The sequence below is a fragment of the Saccostrea echinata genome, unplaced genomic scaffold (genome assembly GCF_033153115.1).
Source record: "Saccostrea echinata isolate AGI-Se365-2 ecotype Australia unplaced genomic scaffold, CSIRO_AGI_Sech_v1 ptg000017l, whole genome shotgun sequence".
Classification (NCBI taxonomy): Eukaryota; Metazoa; Mollusca; class Bivalvia; order Ostreida; family Ostreidae; genus Saccostrea; species Saccostrea echinata.
The window spans coordinates 6,892,775-6,912,249 of NW_026889766.1; the positions used below are offsets into that span (position 1 = coordinate 6,892,775).

At 31.6% G+C, this 19,475-nt stretch overlaps 1 protein-coding gene across 1 annotated transcript in view; it reads right to left on the reverse strand.

The window, feature by feature from the left end:
• LOC133189166 (zinc finger protein 260-like) overlaps positions 1–19,475 on the reverse strand; it is a 149,540-nt gene that overhangs the window by 90,516 nt on the left and 39,549 nt on the right. The gene's annotated exons all lie outside the window — the stretch shown is intronic.

Below are 19,475 nucleotides of genomic sequence, written 5' to 3' on the forward strand. Positions count from 1 at the left end.
TATCCATGGAAAAACTTCTAAATTATTCAGTTCATTCATCTAAACTGTGTTGTTCCCTCCTTCCTGACATGTCTTCATACCACTAAAATCCTATTTTAAATGACAAAAACAAAAGGGAATCTTTATTGGACACTTGTCATGAGTCCTTTGCTGTCATATTAATCTACTGTACTGATTTTTTGATAATTAAATCTTGAATTCCTCTCAAAATAAGACAGTATGGTATGCTACAATAAAGATATTTTATTTTATTTTATTTTTTTTCAGATTCATGAGACTAGCACACAAAAAATTAAAAAAAAAACAAAAAAGCAAAAAAATAATAATAAAAATTAATAAAAAAGTTAAAATAAAATAAATAAATGTAAAAAAAAAATTGTCATACTAATATCCCCATCCCTGTTAATATTCAGTATCTTTTTATCTTCAGCTAAAATTCATTAAAAGTGCAAATGTATCATATCAGAAGAATTTTTGTATGCTGTCAATAATACATTCAGAAATTAAGGAAAACAAATGATGTTTATTTTATCTAATTTTTTATCATCCTTAGGTTAAGCTTTAAAGACAATAGCAGTGCTTTAAAAATACATAATAGATTTGTAGCAAAAACAGCAACAGTGCTTAAACGTCAGAACACGTTAAATTATAATCAAAGACAAATATTTTTTTTCTGTGTGATATGTTTACTGAACCCAAAAGAATTTTCATATATTTTGTATAATTTCGTTAACAACATTGCAGAATGCATTATTTACGTTCTCTGACACATAAGGAGGAAGTGGCATTTGAGAATTGATATGGAAGACACATTATGTAATTTATTTATTTTTCAATAATTTTTATAATCCAGCTATATATAATCCATTTCGCAATAGCGACATGTATCTGAACTTAGTAACACAAGATACAAATAAATAATTACTCGAAATCTTAAAAATATTGCATATTGATCAAGGCACATATATTATGTGATTCTTTGAGAACGTAGTGCATATTCATAAATGTAAAGCATCTTATTACAGTGGAAAAACTTGTATCTTGAAATGAACATTTTATGACGTATCTTAAAAAAGATTAATAGTTTTTCACTGTTGGCGACTCTTCATTTACAAAAAACAGTAATACTTAACCCCTTATTCATTTAGAGAATTTTTAAATCCTTCACACATTTAATTTTTTTATTGTACTATGTAGGAGAAAAAATATCTACATCATTAATAATGATTTATTATTGGGATATTTTTTAAATGGGAGCTTTCCTAAGATTAAAGGGTGTCCTAGAAATTCATTTTTGTTCATATTCTAAAACAAGGTTTTAAATGATATTGTTAATAATTTCCTTTAATTAAGTTATTCTTCTTCACTATGGTGTCTTTGAAAGAACAATGAATTACATTGAAAAGGTTATTTCACTGAAAAGACGTGTACATCAAGGTGCGAATTATCCCATTATGAAGAAAGAAGGATGACTCGTGAAGATGCTTCAAAGACTTAAGGACTTATAGCCCTTTGGTCTAAGTTTCATTCCAGGGAAAATATATTAAAATTCAAAACATTGATTTTTTGATTTTTATCAACAACAAAAAAATTAGATTCAAATGAAAAATTGTTTGACTTATGAAGCGATGCTTAGTTTTTCGGAAATGATTTTTATATCTGACATAGATAGGAACAAAGGTATAGTGAAATGTTAGATCCATAAAGCCTTAGACTTTCAACAGTTAAATAAAAAAGGCAAAGCGAAAAGAAAATTTAACCAATAGAAAAATAAATTCTTTGTGCTTGATTTATTTCAGGAGTGGGACAGGGTATTTTTTTAATATTTTCACAAGTGCACAAATAAAAATATCAAATAGTGTCTGAAAGTTCGTTATTTTCTATCAAAACATAAACTCAAAAATATGAGATATCTACGAATTATAATCTTATCCCTTAATCTAGCGACTAAAACTGAAGATATTCAGAACCAGTATAAAAATTAGATTTTGCGACGGTGGTCATTTCACATTTATTCATCCATTTTGTTACCTCTCTCCAAAAATATGCTTTCATTTCTGAGCTCATATGATTTCAAATGTTCAAGAATAAGATAATTCTAAAGTTTTTTTTTTCTTTTTTGTTAGATCTGAAACCTTTAATAGATACTAACAGTCAAATGATACTTATGTTTGTTAAGATCAATGTTGTAGAAAGTTTTTCAAGCAGCAGTATTTCATGCAAAAAAGTTCCTTGGAGATAAACTCTTTTATTTCTCTAGTTTTGGAAATATGTCAAATTTTTTAATAATACAAAAACTAAATAAAATATTAATTAAAAGTAAATGTAAACACATAAACAACATTGTAAATAAAGATACAAGAACATCTTCATTTTGAAAATCAAAATGAGAGGTTCAATGAATTACTTTCTTGAGATTGTTTTTTTTTTTTTAATGTTTCCTATGTTCCAATTCATAGCATATTATTAATGCTGTATTTATTTATATAAAGAGCTACTTATTTTTTATTCTTCAAAATAAAGACCAAGATATAAATTGCACAAACTGGTCAAGGACTGATTTATTCTGAATTTAAAGTAGTGAGATCAGATTTAATTGGCATCATTTAGATGTCGATTTTTAACTAAATAAACCAACTTCGTCAGCTGATACTCAAAACATGTAGCAGATATTTATATTTTTCTACATGATACCAAACATATTATATAAAGGGAGTGTATTGTTCATTCTTCAAAATATATGAAAAAAAAAATAGGAATTGAACAAGCTGCTCAAAAATGGTGTATTTCAGCTTTATTGCAGTAGGATTATATTTAAATGGCTATTCTAAAAACAACAAACCAACCTCGTCATCCAATACACGAACCATCTAGCGAAAAAGTATATGCTTCTATATAAAAGAGAGAAATTAGATATCAAGATTACGTCAATTCACATTCACAAAAATTGCACAGTATTGCAGAAGTAGCAAAAATAGCGGCTTCAGCTTCAATTTATGACATCATCCTTTATTTAAGAAATAACATCTTAAGAAAATGAAGGGGAAGTGAATTTAATCTTTACGGAATGTCTTTGTTTATGTATTTTGTGGAAAAAATGAAAAAAAGATGAAGATAACGAACAATAATTGGTTTTAAAAAAAAATCTCTAAATAATACGAATCTGTGAACAGGACAGAAAACACGTATTCCCAGAGGTGGGGTCAGGCGCCTAGGAGTAAACACCCCTTGTTGACCGGCCACACCAACCGTGAGCCCCATGTATTGATCTGGTAGAGGGAACATTCCGTAGTCAAATTTAGTATAAAAACAAAGGCCTAACAATTGATATGTAAAACATCAGCTAAAATACGACCCAATTATAGGTTATATATATGCTAACAAGGTCACTATAACGACCAAAGAATTTAAGAAATGTTGACTTTAAACGAGGTTCTTGAGATTCCTGTAACATTATTTTTATCTTCATTAGCCTGCCTCGGTTTAAAAAAAAAACTGATCGTACTCGGAGCATATGCTTTTAGGTACCGAATAAATCGGGAGATGTTAACACCGTATGTAGGTGATAAGGTGTAATGCTACATTAATAAGGAAAGTTGATGATGGAAAAGCTGAAGTCATTTCGTTTGTCTTACAATTTAGTTGTTATTTAGCCCTTATCGTCTATAGATAGTAAAAATTCCAAATATAAAACAGATGCGACAGACTCTGTTGTGTCTTTACTTTCAAATTCTGCTTACCGTTCACGATAGCTCAGTCGGTAGAGCGCTCGCTCCCTGATCGGGAGGTCGCGAGTTCGAATCTCGGCCGCGACTGACCTAAGTCGATAAAAATGGGTAGCAACTGTTCCTTCGCCATGCGCTCGGCACTTTGAAGTGAAAGTTGCGGGTCCTTCGGATGAGACCTTAAAAGCCTAGGCCCCGTGTCACATCAGGTGTTGGCACGATAAAATCCCTCACTGCTCAATGGCCATGAATGACGAGTAAAGGTCAAAATTTGAAGCCCTTCACCTGTATTTGGTGACGTCTCTATAAGAGTGAAAAATTCTCGAATGGGACGTTAAACAACATACAATCAATCAAATTCTGCTTAACAGATATATAGAATGCTGACTGTCGTTTTATATATTAATTGTTAGGCCATTATTTATACACTGAATTATCTATGTTTTTTTTCCGTTTGCCCGATCATGACAATGAACACACGAATTTCTTCTGCTCTGTATTGTTTCAATGGACTTTTGAGATTGATAACTGATCGTTATCTCCATATCAAATTGATGTTATTGACCTTTGAAAAACATTGTCGATTTTAAATTTTCTAAAAGTTCTTTGGAGTATTTTTGATTCCACATCTGCTTTAAAACACGTCTTCAGTATGCTGTAGCACAGTGCGTTTGAGAGTTTTCGTTTACATTATTAAAATCGTATTAACTTGGGTTGAAATCGTATCTTGTTCTTTATTTTATTAGATTTGATGTTTAAAAAGATTTTTGTGAAAATAAGAAACTATTCCAAATATATGTGAACATAATGCATTTAGTGCTCGTCTCCAGTCTGTAAATATAAAATGCGAAAAAATGTTAATTGCCCTTGTTATGTAAGGATATTGAATATAAAGAATACGAGTATCTTTTTTAGTAACTTTAACATGTAAATATACAAATCAATCAAAAAGATATGTAAAAGTCTATCCATTCTTATTCCCATTCTTATTCCCTGAAAATAATCCACTTTGGAAAATAAAATTTCAGATATCTCTACTAAGTGCGGGGTGTTGTTTCGAATGGTATATAGTATGCAATTATATTTGATCTGAATTTGTTCCACTGCTGATGGCTACACAATATGGCGTTTGCAGTGGAAACGAACTTCGCAGTCAAGGACAGGGTATGCAGACTAGCAGGCTCAACAGTTGTAGTAGTTATTTTGAAACAATTGTGTTATGTATTTGAGACTTATTCTTTATGTTGTATGCAATATTTCACAGGAATATTCAGTGCCACAATCTATTCATGTCACATTTTTGCAACACATAGTCAAGACATTGATTTAGTCAATATAATTCTTAAAGACGGAAGGTCTCTAGAAATTATAATTTCGGTTGTATTAATTTACCCTGTACACATTTTAATGTTCATAAATCGCAAGAAGAATGATATATTGCGGGAGAGTATTCAAATTCTTGATATAAAGTATTATAGATTTACAGCCACATTATCAGCCAACCAGTCCTAGCCCGAAGGGCACGGGGCTGATAAAACTCTACAACTGTAGTCTAGGCCAATATCAGAACTTCAATATTTTGTGTTATTACAAGATTACATAATTTTAATTAGCTTAGATCCAACATTTTTGAAATCAAATTAAGGATGACGTTTACTTAGGGTCTTAGTTGAAAATCAATTCACTATAAGCGTCAATTTAGTATATGCGTATTCCTTATAAGCAAGTTTTACTGTATTAGCTACATTTATTTTTAGTGAAACATACCAATTCTATGCAGTCAAATTCTTTATAAAGAGAACCGGCCACGGTAGCCTAGTGGCAGGTCGGGTAGCCAGTGTTCCATTCTCGATAGCCGCTCTGCGTCAAACCTAGGAAGGTAGTGACTGTTACATCGCAAAGCGCCCGGTACGAGAAGTGAAAGTCACGGGTCTTTCGGATGAGACCTTAAAAACCGGGGTCTCTTGTCACAGTAGCCATAGCTACTTTTTTAAGAGAAAAATTATCAATTTATTACTAGTATTTTTTAAATTGTAGCCATCGATATCTATCAATCCATAACTGTATGAATTATACTTGTTGGCTGCATTGTGAGTTCGCTATGAGGTCATGTGATTTGAAAAATCAATACTGATATTACCTTGGTTATACCAAGCAGAAAAGCCATGTAAGCGTTAGACTCATCGATTTCATGGAAATAGACTTAAGTTCCCTTCTTATTTATTTTTTTTTGAAAAAAGAAAACCTCATTAAAGTTTTCATCCAGGGTTTGTTTTTTTACCCGACGAAAGAGTGCGGGTTATGACATCAGCAACTGTTATCAGTAGATTTTGAAGAAAGGGTTTTGATTATTGTATAATCATTTACGCTGGCTTGCTTCTGCTTTATTGTAAGGCTAAGAAAAGAATGAAGATTAACAGCTTCATATATCACATGTTGGATGAAACACTTTGAAAATTTGACTTAATTTAATTATTTTGTTGGAAAAGATTTTGAGTGCCTCAGCACACGAATTCTTCTATTCCCCTAGTTTGTAAATGTTTTAGATTTTCTTTATTCTGTTTATACTATAAAACTAAATAAAAATCAACAAGAGGATAAATGATAGCTTAAAAAAATTTGTTAACAATGGAATTTTTAAGGGGCAAATAATTACTTCAGAGCATAAACATTTCTCTTTCAGCCGTTTTAGAAGTTTCATATTAGTAGCTACTATAAAAACTAAAACTAAACATTAACTACTAGTTTGTATTCTGCATTATCAAAATAAATAGTAGAAATCTTCTTATCATTTATATCATTAAAAATGAAACATTTTAAGTATACATATTATAGTAGACTTTTTGATTCAGGATACTGTTTTTCATTTCCTTTTTTGGATCCAAAGTCATACTATATTATGTGTAATGATTAAATTGCAGAGCTGACATATTATTCATTTTTCAAAATAAGATCGAAAAAAAAAGAAATTGCACAAGCTGCTCCAGAACTTGTGTAGTAATGCATTTGATTCATATCTAAATGGAGACCTGTAGATGCCGATTTTAAAGAAAGGGACGCATACAATCCTACAACCTGATACATGTAAATCATCAGGATATTAATATATTATTTCAATTTTTTTCAAATGATACCTAAAATGTTATTTAGGGGAGTAATTGGATAGTTGCTTTACGTCAATTAACAAAACTTATACAGCTTTGCTGCAGTCTGTTCAATAAAGGGATTTTATTAGCTTACCCAATTTAATTTGTTTTATCCACATCTTTGAGAGAAGTAACATTTTGTGTGTCTCTAAGTGAAGTACATTAAACTAAACTACAAATGTCCTGGCTGCTGTTCTTTACGGTAAGGCGAATTCATTTGTTCAATCGTACTTGGTTAATGTTTGATAAGAATTCTTTGATGGGGTTGCAATTTAAAAAAAATCCTACCAGATTTGAAAATATGTGGTGTGAAAGAAAATTCCTAATTGTTGCTAGCTATTTTGGTTTATTATAGATTTAAAATATGAATTCTTAATTCCCTTTCATTTTTAAAATAAAAAATAATATAGAATTCAATTTAATAGACATTAAGAATGTATTCATTTTTAGACTCTGAGAATTTTACAATGATAATAACCTTGCATATAACTATACTTAGTGCACAGTGTAGTTAGAAATAAAAAGTAAAATTTTTAAAAAATTTATTTAAGCTTTTTTGTGTTCCCTTGGTGATTTTTACAAAGCATGACGATTGCAGTGGTAACGAAATTTGCAGGAAACAAGAAAAAGATAAACCGTTTAGGGGGTTCATCAATGGTAAGCACTCTTCTGAAGCAATAATGTTATATTTTGAGTCTTCAAATAGCATTTTTGATAATTTTTTTTACGCAATAATACATACTAAAGAAGGTTGAAGTTTGATGATTCAGTATTAATTACTATGCCGAGTGTTAAACTTTGACGATCTACTAAAATTTAATATTGCACGGAAAAAAACATGAAAAAGGTTGACAAATGGTTGACAGTATTTATTCATTAGCATATTTTGTCACCATTTCCACTTCGTACAAATTTAACATTGGGTATTAAAATATCTAAAATTCGAATGATGGAAATAATACATGAACAACTTGTATATTTTCTATCTTTTGCGGTAAAACTCCGTTGTAAGGACGTCTCCGAAATATCTAATTTTGCTTCCTTGTATCCGCGATTCTAATATCCATATGAAGAAAAAAAGAGCAAAATCATAAAAATTATACTTTTAACCGAGAATTTTTCATAAACAACTTCTTTATAGCCGATTTGAACTGTTGATACAACAATGTCAATTTCTTATTGATATATTCATCTTTTAGATTGGAAGTTTTAAGTAAATCATAAGAACAAAAGTGATATTCTTACACAAATCTTTATTAATCTATTCATTAACTCTTTTTTCTTTACACCTATTAATGTTTGCCTTTTGAAACTCTCAATTATTGAAAGAAGTGCAATACTCCAAGACTAAACGTCCGAAGCAATTTTATCATCTGGAGGCCTATTAATGTTTATTTGTATACCCACAGTTGAATTTCGGTATCTCGAACACTGATATCTCGGATAGTATATTGATATATCAAAGTGAATTAGAAGTCCCAATCACTCTTTTTATATATTTTTTAACCTCGTAATCTCGAATCTTTGGATATCTCAGAGATTTTTTTCTCGGTACCATTGACTTCGAGATAACAAGGTTTAACTGTATTTTTCTTACATTTACCCCCTCGATGTGTTTAATTTGGATGTCTATTTGATTTATAAATATCATATAAATTATCCTTTATTCTAAGCTGTAGTTGTTGACAATTCTGATATCTGAAAAATTTCATCTCAACTTTCAGTGTTCACAATTAATAGCAGAGAAATTTACCTAGTCTAGAGACCCCCGTCAATCAAACTTATTAAGGTTAAGGACTTGGTGCTAGGAATTTATTGACATCTACTTCCTAGTCTCCGTGTATACCTTGTATATCCTTAGGTACCTTGTCTAGGGCTCATGTAATATGTCATGTTAAATTTAGCTTTTTTGATGATAACTGCATATACCAGTGCAACAATGATACTGTATTGATACGAAAATTGTTTGGCTTCGCAAAATATCTACAATGTGTAAAATCACTTTGTTGAATAATAAAATTATTGATGATAAATCATGCTTAGGTTATATTTTTTCCAAGTCATTTAATTGAACATTATGGATAGTGTACACCAAAGTTACACGTACATCGATTTTTAATGGTCTTTGTAGGGTGTGGGAAGATGACCAATATGTAGTTAGAAAATAAAATGAGTCGCTATACGCATTTACGCACATTGATCAATAATGAATTTCCCTGTAATTGAAAATAAATGCATAGTAGTCCAACGGCTGACGTCCCATTATAATCTCAAATTCTTTTCATAAAACTTCATGGTGAAATCTTTCATTTTCTAATAAAAAAAAATCGAATCTTATACAACACAAAATACTTTTATTCAAAACAATAGAAATAATTGGCTATTATTTTAAAATCGTCCCAGTGACATTACAAATTAGTCCAACACAGGTAAAGTTTAACAGCAGCATGAGTCTTTACTGTGTATTAAGTCACTTTCTGTGTATAGGGATTAGCAGAGAACACGACCGCAGGTAGACTGCTAGCGCTCGAGGCATTCACACCTGTAAAATTAAGCCCCACCAATACCTGAGATTCACCATCCTGTAAATAATCTCTGTTGTTAAGAGATTTTATTATTTGTGTAACATTATCAGCTGTCTGTGTTAATGATTAAAAGGGTAACTTATCACAAGGTTTTATTAGATGTCAAGACTTAGCTTATTTGACTCAAGTTGCATTTTGAGCTGTGTTCATGATACCAAATAGTTTTATGTCAAATAGCCTATTTACAAATGGTTGGTAAATGTATTTATGCATTTTTTTCCATCACTTGAACATATACGCATTTATTGATAGAATTTTCATTTGGCATAACCGGTGCGGCCTTGTCATGGATACGGTCATACCTCAGTGATCGACATCAACGCATTGCTATCGGTTCATCTGAGTCTATAGACTTCCATTTAGGATTTGGTGTCCTTCAGGGATCAATCCTTGGACCAAAGCTTTACAGCCTGTTCTAGGCCAATTCTTGATATATTCCGTAAACACAACATGAGTTTCAAGTGCTATGCAGATGATACGCAATTGTATATGGCAATAACACCTACTAGCAACTGGATAGACGTAGCATCTCGTTTGCAAATCTGCCTTTCTGATATCAGTTCTTGGATGCGCTCTAACTTGCTAAATATGAATTCAAGAAAAAACGGAGCTTATTATCTTCGCTCCAAAACACAGAATTAATTATTTTAATGAATTTAGCATCAATTTTGACGGAAATAAAATTAACGTCTCATCATGTGTGAAAAATCTAGGCGTCTTTGTTTCTATGTTGAATATATGGATCATCAAATTCGAAACATCACCAAGTCGTGTTACCATCAAATGCCAAATATTGGCCGCATTCGACCTTTAATATTAGAGAGTGCTTGTAAGACCCTTGTATGTTCACTTGTGACCTCTCGTATAGATTATGGCAACGACATACTATACGGTTTATGTACTAATTCCTTGACAAGACTTCAAAGGATTCAAAACACAGCCGCCAGGATTATTACACGTACGAGGAAATACGAGCACATAACACCCGTGTAAGTCAACTTGCATTGGCTCCCCGTAGAACATCGGATTCAGTACAAACTGCTTCTACAGACCTTTAAAGCTTTAAACGGAAAATTGCCACTTTATTTACAAGAACTGGTCCAGGTTTACACGCCTAGTAGATCCCTACGTTAAGAGAACTCGATGTTCCCTGTTCAGCCGCGTGCGCGGACTAAATTATATGGTCACAGGCTGTTCGATGTGGCTAGTGCAACATTGTGGAACAATCTACCTCAAAACCATAGATTTGAGAGAAATTTTATTCGTTTTAAAAATCTTTTAAAAACTTATCTATTTACTTTAGCGTACCCAGATTATTCTAAAGTACTTACAATACAAGCAACACGGATCCCGTATTAGACCGCGTCTCTTCGGCGGTGTGTTAATCTTTTCTGCGTTACACCGTCGCGGGTTTTGATCGCGGTACTACCTGCGACAGTGTTTACACCGCGGCTGGGCCAGCTACCGTTTTTCTTCAGCTTAGAGTTATTACCTGTAAAGTGTTGTCGATTTTTAATCGCGACGAAAAAAAGGGGGGGGGGGTAATTTATTAAAGATCATGGCCTACATTATATCGTGAATATCATTAAATGAATTTTTGATTTAATTTTCAGTATTGTATAATAGTTATTTATTTCCCATGTTTTTTTTTTATCAATAGTCACTCAAAGTTTGTTATTTCTCAAATTAAAAAAAATTAGGCATATAATTGCCATTACTTGCGGTAAAATTGGATGAAAAATGATCATCAGCTCAATAACCGTGCATTATTTATTTAAAATCAATAATTCAAACACAAATTATCTTGAAATTGCTATATAATCCACCTTATAACAGTAGCATTGGATTTTTTGTTAAATGACATCGTTTCTTAATTGTCCACGATTAGCCTGTGCAGTTGCGTTACCAGTTACATGTAGGTAATGCGTTTATTTTTTCTGCGAGATTCGATCACAGTCTTTGGTTTCTTAAAAAAATATGCCTTTGTATATATATATATATATATATATATATATATATATATATATATATATATATATATATATATATATATATATATATATATATATATATATATATATATATATATATATATATATATATCTGATATGAAAATTAGAATGAAAAACGATGATAGATATTAGAGATGATAACAGTATTAAAACGTGTACATTTAGGAAGATTTAGGAACCAATAACTGCTAATACTATGCGCTAAACATGTAAGACTGTAGAAGTGTATAATATCAACATGAACATTTTTATCGTTATTGATGTTAATAAAACCATTACATCCTATATATTCAGGATAATTTCATAGCTAGTTTTTCCATTTTACTACTTTTTGAAATTAATATGATCATGTTCATCAGTATTTTCATTTACATGCATCGTCAAATCGGAAAAACCCTGTTTTATTGGCTGATTTTGGGCCCTAAAATAATTTGAACATACAACACAAAAATAAACTTATTATATTCAGAGACAATTGTGTTAGAGCGATAGGCTACGAGTTTTCAGGTGTCTGTGTAACTAGCTAATACCCTAACGAGATATCTGCAATACTGTCAGATTGCGTAATCTTACATCGTGAAGCAATATGGCGATCTTATAAATAAATGTCTTGGAAGCAGAAAATATAGTGTCTGTGGCTGTTGCTGTTTCCGTGGTTTTTCAGAAACTCGATCGTAGAATTACACAAAGTCCACAACTGGTCAATAAACTGATAAATCGGCTACAGTAAATTATCTGTTCACAGAAACAACTTATATTGAAACCTTAATAAAATTAATCCAGAAGCAATTCATTTCATTGAAATTTTATCATGAATATTTTGTTTTAATCGATGGACTCGACAAATCAATAAACTGACTGAAGGAAAAAAGATGCACGTGCTGTAACATTCTGTGCTTTTTTCCTTTCTTTTTTAAATTCTACTTACAAAATACATGCACAAGTACATGTACATATATAAACAGAAACAAATATCAAGCCCCGTCGGCATTTACAAAAAATATAAAAAAAAAAAAATATTTGATTTGATTTATTTTATTTCATTCAAACTCTATTAATTTGTTTTAAATGTATGATTGATCCTTTTCCTTTTAATATACACTCAGGGTAAAAAAAAATAGCAAGTATATATTGACTCACGTAGATTTCATGGTTGTAATTTCATTTGAAAATAAAACAAGATGTGTTTGTGAAAAACTGATGCCCCCGTATGGCAGCTTATGGCGAAGGTTAAAGTTTCTCAAATGCAAGTCAAAATACAGGCCAAAAGATAAAAAAAATGTTGGTACCCAAAGAAAGGTCTTTCTCGAGGAATATACCTGTGAAATTTGAAAGACCTAGCTGCAATTGTTCAAAAGTTAGGGCGAAGGTTAAAGTTTTTTAAAAGTAAGTAAAACGTCAAGGTCAAAGTGGTTGGTATCCAAAGGAAGGTCTTGTCACAAGGATTACATATGTGAAGTATGAAAGCCCTAGCTCCAACCATTCAAAAGTCGTGGCCAAGGTAAAAGTTTTTCAAAAGTAGGTCAAACTCCTATGTCAAGGTCAAAGGGTCAAAGTGGTTGGTATCCAAAGGAAGGTTATGTCACAAGGATTACATATGTGAAGTATGAAATCCCTAGCATCAACCATTCAAAAGTTATGGCCAAGGTTAATGTTTTTCAAAAGAGGTCAAACTCCTAGGTCAAGGTCAAAGGGTCAAAGTGGTTGGTTTCCCAAAAAAGGATATGTCACAAGGATTACACATGTAAAGTTACAAAGTCCTAGCTCCAACCATTCAAAAGTTATGGCCAAGGTTAAAGTTTTTCAAAAGTAGGTCAAACTCCAAGGTCAAGGTCAAAAGGTCAAATTTTTTGGTATCCAAAGGAAGGCCTTGTCACAAAAAATATACATGTGAAGTTTGAAATCCCAAGCACCAACTGTTCAGAAGTTATGGCCAAGGTTAAAGTCTCATAAAATTTTGCAAAAGTGGGTCAAACTCTAAGGTCAAGGTCAAAAGGTCAAAAATGATGGTGCCCAAAGAAATGTCTCGTCACAAGGAATACACATTTGAAATATGAAAGTCATAGCTCCAACCAATCAAAAGTTATGGGCAAGGTTAAAGTTGACAACAGACAGACAAACAAACAGACAAACGGACAAACAGGAAAACAGACAGACAGGACAAAAACAATATACCCCGGGATCTTTCGATCCGGGGGCATAAAAATAATGAAACATTTAAGGGACTGGTGTGTTGTATGGCTAGACAACGCCTTGCACATGCAGAGAAATTTACCCCAGGTAAGTGTACTCTACGACAGGTGTGAAACCCTCAGTTCATGCCGTTTCCTGCTCGGTCTGCTAATCCCTATACACAGGAAATGATCGAGACTAATACTTAATACACAAAGAAAAGAGTATGTTCAAGTAAACTTGGCATTTGATTTTTTTTTCTTCAGTATTATTGAGAATAATAAGTTTCAGTAATATAACCCCCCTCCCCCCGGCCGTTTTAATTGTGTTGTGGACTTCATCACAATGGACATCTTATCTTCTGTAGATGAAGAAATAATTAAATTGAAAACAAAACATTGTTTACCAAAGAAGTAAATATCGAGGAAAAGAAAAATTATATTGATATCTTGTATAACGTTCACGCTCCCACTCACTGCAAACTCTCACCACTGAATATTACAGCTTTCCGGTCATTCGACAATTTCAGAGAAATTCTTGCACATTTATACAACAAAGTGAAATAAATTAAAGTAATTATACTGTTCTAAATTTGGTAAAAATACAAAAAACATAAACAGTATAAAGATGTACCCTTTTCCTCATAGGAATGCTGAAAACTGTTAATCGGAGCTCGTGCTGACTATCGTTTAGCACGTGTATGTATCATTATTGTAGTTCGCATATAATTTGAAAAGAAGTTTTTAGAACTTACATTTCCGACATTAAAATTTGTCATGTTAAACTCTCAAATGACACGGCTTACATGTATAAATAGTTTTTTGACACTATTTAAAACAAAAGATGATGCTTTAGTATTGATCTTTGATTAAAAATTAATAATAACAACAACGTTTAAAATATATTAAATATAAATATTACAAATTCTTTTTTGGAGTATGTTTATTATTTTCACCTCACTGTTGAAAAAAAAAAGAAAATAATTTCATATATATACATACACTAAAGATCTTTATTTTTTTAAGAGGGTATTTTGCTGCTGTTCATAAATTCATTGAAGAAACATGTAGATTCTCTGGTTGATATGTTATTTAATTGCTCTTTCACTTGTACTAACTGTATTATTTTTCTTTTAATTTGCATGACATATTGTAAAATATAAGGAGAGGAACCTAGTAAGATGTAAAGAACTTGTTTCCAATCCATTAACTCAATAAAATATGTTCGCAAAAGTCCTGTTCGGGGAGATAACTCCCGTTTGTTTACGATACTAGTTGATCGAAGATTTAACTGCGGCGGGGACAGGTAGGTGATGAGTTTCCTGCGGAGGGAACGCCTTTCTCGCCTGACAAAATCCCGTGATGTGTATACACCGCGACTGGGCGCGGGAAATACGGGATCCGCGTTGCCTGTACTGTACTTTTAAAGTTGCTCATTTATTTTAAAATTTTCTTATAACATGGAACAGAAGAGCATTTTACATGTAAATATTTTTATATCTATACATGTATATGTGTGTGTATATTCTTAAGGTTTTTGACATGTAATTTTATTTTCCTAGTATATGTAATTTAAATTATATTTAGCGCTTTATAAATTGTGTATAATAATAATAATAATAATAATAATAATAACAAACATATATTTTTATTAACATGTCACACAAACGCCCCTTGAAAATTGGTTTTCTTATTGCCCCTCAATCGCTTAATGCGAGATTTTTAATATACATCTGATACATGTAATTCATTCTGACAAAGTGTCAATGTCTACTTCTTTCATGTCTGGCCAATCGCCTGGCGTAATCTTCCACAGAAATCATAATATATGTGAAATTATGATTCCAGATGAAAGATCAGAGTTTCCTAAATTTTGGCCCTTTTAAAATAAGTGATTTAATTTCCTCATTATTAACTGTATTAAGGTCACCAGTAATAACGTTCCCAGCAGGACTATAGTTGCAGGGTTAAGAAGAACAATCACACGATGGATGATTATGTTTCAGATGCGCAATATCCAGGCTTTGTAAAGTTTTCTCTGCTCTGTAAAGTTTTCTTGTAATTAAAAAGTTTGGAACCAATTATCGATGTATATTTGTAGGAAATACAGGGTGTAGTCTTCAATTTGAAATATGGTGGCATACAAGACTGATCCCTTTTTGTGATTAAGAATATTACTTATATTAACCGCGTCAATCCCTTTTGTTAGCATATTGAAGTTTAAGGGAAAAAACGGGTTGTTTTGGCTGTACGTACTACCGTAAAACGTGGCGGTTCATAAAGCCTATGATTCGCAATATCCATAACGAAAGCCTGTATTCTGGTGTCAAGGAATCCGAATATGGACTGTCCTTGACCTTTTCAAATAGATTATTTAAAAGTTTCAAAGGGACAGAGTAAAGTTTGGTGCGAATGTGATGAAAACCTAACTGTTAATTTTCATAAAGTAGTAATGAATCAAAGGAGACATCGTGTATAAAAGGTTTATTGAAAGACCGATGCTCAAGAGTATGCTTATGTCTCTGTATGGTTGAAAAGTCCGATTTCAAATCACAAATTCACCCATTCAAAGGTTTGATAAGAAACTATTTCGAGAAAAATCGGCGTAAACGTGGAACTGAAGAAAACCTATGTAACCTTAAGGTTACAAATGTACTGTATTAATGAACGTTAAAATGAATTGTGTTTCGCAAACTAATGCAAAAAAATTTATAAAGTTATTTCAATGAATAATTTAATTTACATAAACAAATTTAATAAAAGTTTTGACTTTTTGAAATCACATTCGATTGTTGCAAGATAATACTGTAAATCATCATTACGATTTCTATAAGATTAAATCAATCATCTCCATTTTTAGCCTAATTTACTTTTAAATGCTCTTTTTCAATGAAGAAAGAAAAAAAAAAAAAAGAAAAAAAAAAACAGAACATGATAGAATGAATGAAACATAATTAATGTTCCCATTTCCCTTAAGCTGAAACACGTTCTTTAAAAACTTACAAGGTTCAAAATCGTCTATATGCATTTTCCACGACCCCTCATTTGTATATTGCTCTATATCAAAGAACATTGTTCACATAGAGCCTATTTTGCTCTGTGAATTTCTGATAATACATTAAATTTCACTTCGATCCTTGATGACTGCATACAAATAATTGACGTAGTTTGCTCACTAGTTCAAGTATTATGACGCCATAAATTGCGTCATTATCCTCAAATCCTGAAAATTTCTTCAAAAATGGCTATAAATTTAAGCTGTTTTTTTTTTTCAATATTTTGTATACACACCAACATCTGATCTAATATGTTCATTTATATGACGAAAGAACTGTTTCAGAAAATTATAATTCTTGTTTTACACGGGTATATTAATCTCCAGAAATTCAGACTTTGTAAAGAAAAGATTTAATCGAATTGGAATATCTGTTTCCTTAACACACCTGCGTATTTCTAGAATGGAGGGATGAGTTCATATTTTAATTCTTTGCTGAAAGTACTCAACTACACCAATTTTCTTCAAAATTTAAGGTCAGTACAATTTCACAAAGCCTGCGTTTCAATTCCTGAACTCTTATTAGAGGAAACTTTCTCTAGGACATAAGAGCACTAAGTCTCTACTTTATGTTTGAAATGGAACACTGGGAATTAGTCAGTTAATTGCTATATGTACAGGGTCACAGAGAAAGTTCAATGACTCAGCAGTGGACAGAAAAGAATTTGCTTTCTAATGAAAAGAACGTCTCTAATACGATAAAGAAGAGTAATTCACGATTACTCGGGTAAGGAAGCATACAAATCATGCATTTCTCGGGAAATTTAGACTTTTTAAAGAAAATTAAGTTTGATAATTCATCAAAGTCGCCGATAAAACGTATATTATTATTAATTATTATATAAAGACAACAGAGTGTCTAAGGCAAAGAAGTGCACCACCTATATTAATAGCAAAATATTTCTTAATAAAAAAGTTAACAGAACAACACTACCCAGGGGTTTTCCTAGTTATCCAGGTTCAATCAAGGGTGTACGGGGATTTACCCCGGGTTTATTCCATACACCCTGAGGCCGAAGGTTGATTGAACCTGGATAACGAATTTATTTCCTATGTACTGAAATAAATTCTTTGTAAACAAGTCCAATCAACTGTTTTTAAAGCTATCAATAGGATTCACTACGTCCTATAATGCTCCGTGACGTCATGTTATTTGCTTTTTATCATAGAGAACCTATGCATTGTGCCGTCACTTTTTTTTTAAGCCCGGCTCAAGGCGGGTGTACGGAAATTTACAACCGACTTTGTAACCAATCAAAGCTTGTGTTACAAGCTACATGGGAAATAAAGTAATTTTTTTGAGTAAATAATGTAGTTGTAAATAATCTATTATGCCCAAAAAGTGCTGCTAGAATCCCATTGTATTTAGAATAATATCATAAACTAAATGGATACAACAAATTACATTTATATCGAATCAAAATTCCCCTTCACTGGCACTTCCACGGAGTGAAATTACACATTTTAGTCGACAGAATGGCAACTGAATCCCTACCAAAAGATCACTGAAAAGTCATCGAAAGGAGTTTGTCATTGATATTTCAGTGACCTTCCATTTACTATGCCGTCGACTGAATGGCAGATATTTTTCAGTAGCCTTTCAGTTAGCTTGCAATTGAATCTTTTTTCTTGATAATCTGCTTATTTTTTATTTAGAAATTTTATAATTTTTTTCCCCTACTTTGATGGCATTAATTTTAGTTCTTTTTGAATTTTAAATTTTGAATTTAAAAAAAAACCTTAAAAAAGGGTTTTGGCTATAGCTGCAGTAGAACTGGGTACGTCCCCCTCCATAAACTGTTATCTATTACACCATAGCGACCTATGTTGCAACCACTATTGAAATAGATCTATGTTATTGTATGTGGAATAATATCATTACGTTTGTAGAAATCAAATTAGGACACATAGGTGACCTGTTATCTGGCGAGGAATTCTAAAAAGTTCAGATTTTTTTCTTAGCCCACTCCTGTTAAACAGTTAAATTGATATCTTTAACAGGTCTATAATAAAAGATATGTTAAAGATTTCAATTTCATGGACATTCAATGAACATTAAAATGTGATTACAATAAAATGATTCTCTTGGTGACCCTTCAATGGCCTTTCAATCAAATGAATGGCGAAAGCATTTCGGTGGTCTTTTAGTTATTTAGTTGAAATTTTTTACATGAAAAACGAGCATAATTCTGATAAGTGCGTATTTTTTACTTACCTCATTTCAAAGTACTTAGACTGGAATATTTACCTCTCATTGTAATAAATAGCATATATTGTATTAAAATGCAGATCTCCTGATACACTATTTATTGTAACTCTGTATAATTTACATATATTTCACTGTAATAGTGTATAATGTACTTATATTTTAGTGTAACAGTTTATAAGTTACATTTTATAACCTCCTACATATATTTGTACAGAAAGGTTTTCAGCTTGCATTTATCTTTTCAGTACAATGATCTTCACAAAATGTGAAAAAAAAAAACAAAAGCTTTTCCGATCGAGTTCTGGTGTAGTTGCTGGTTTATAATTTTAAAGCACCGAGCAGTTATTTGATAGCAATGTTTGTAGATTGAGAATCGAATAATGACCCCAAAAGTATTCGTTTTTATAATATATCGAGAAGAAAAACATGGCAGATACATAATTACATATACGTGACCCAGACTTCAATACACCATACTCATTATAAATATATTGTTGTATAAAAAAAAACTCCATTTTTTTCATTCCATAGCTACATCCAAGATAATATATTTCAAACATTACGTGTGAAAC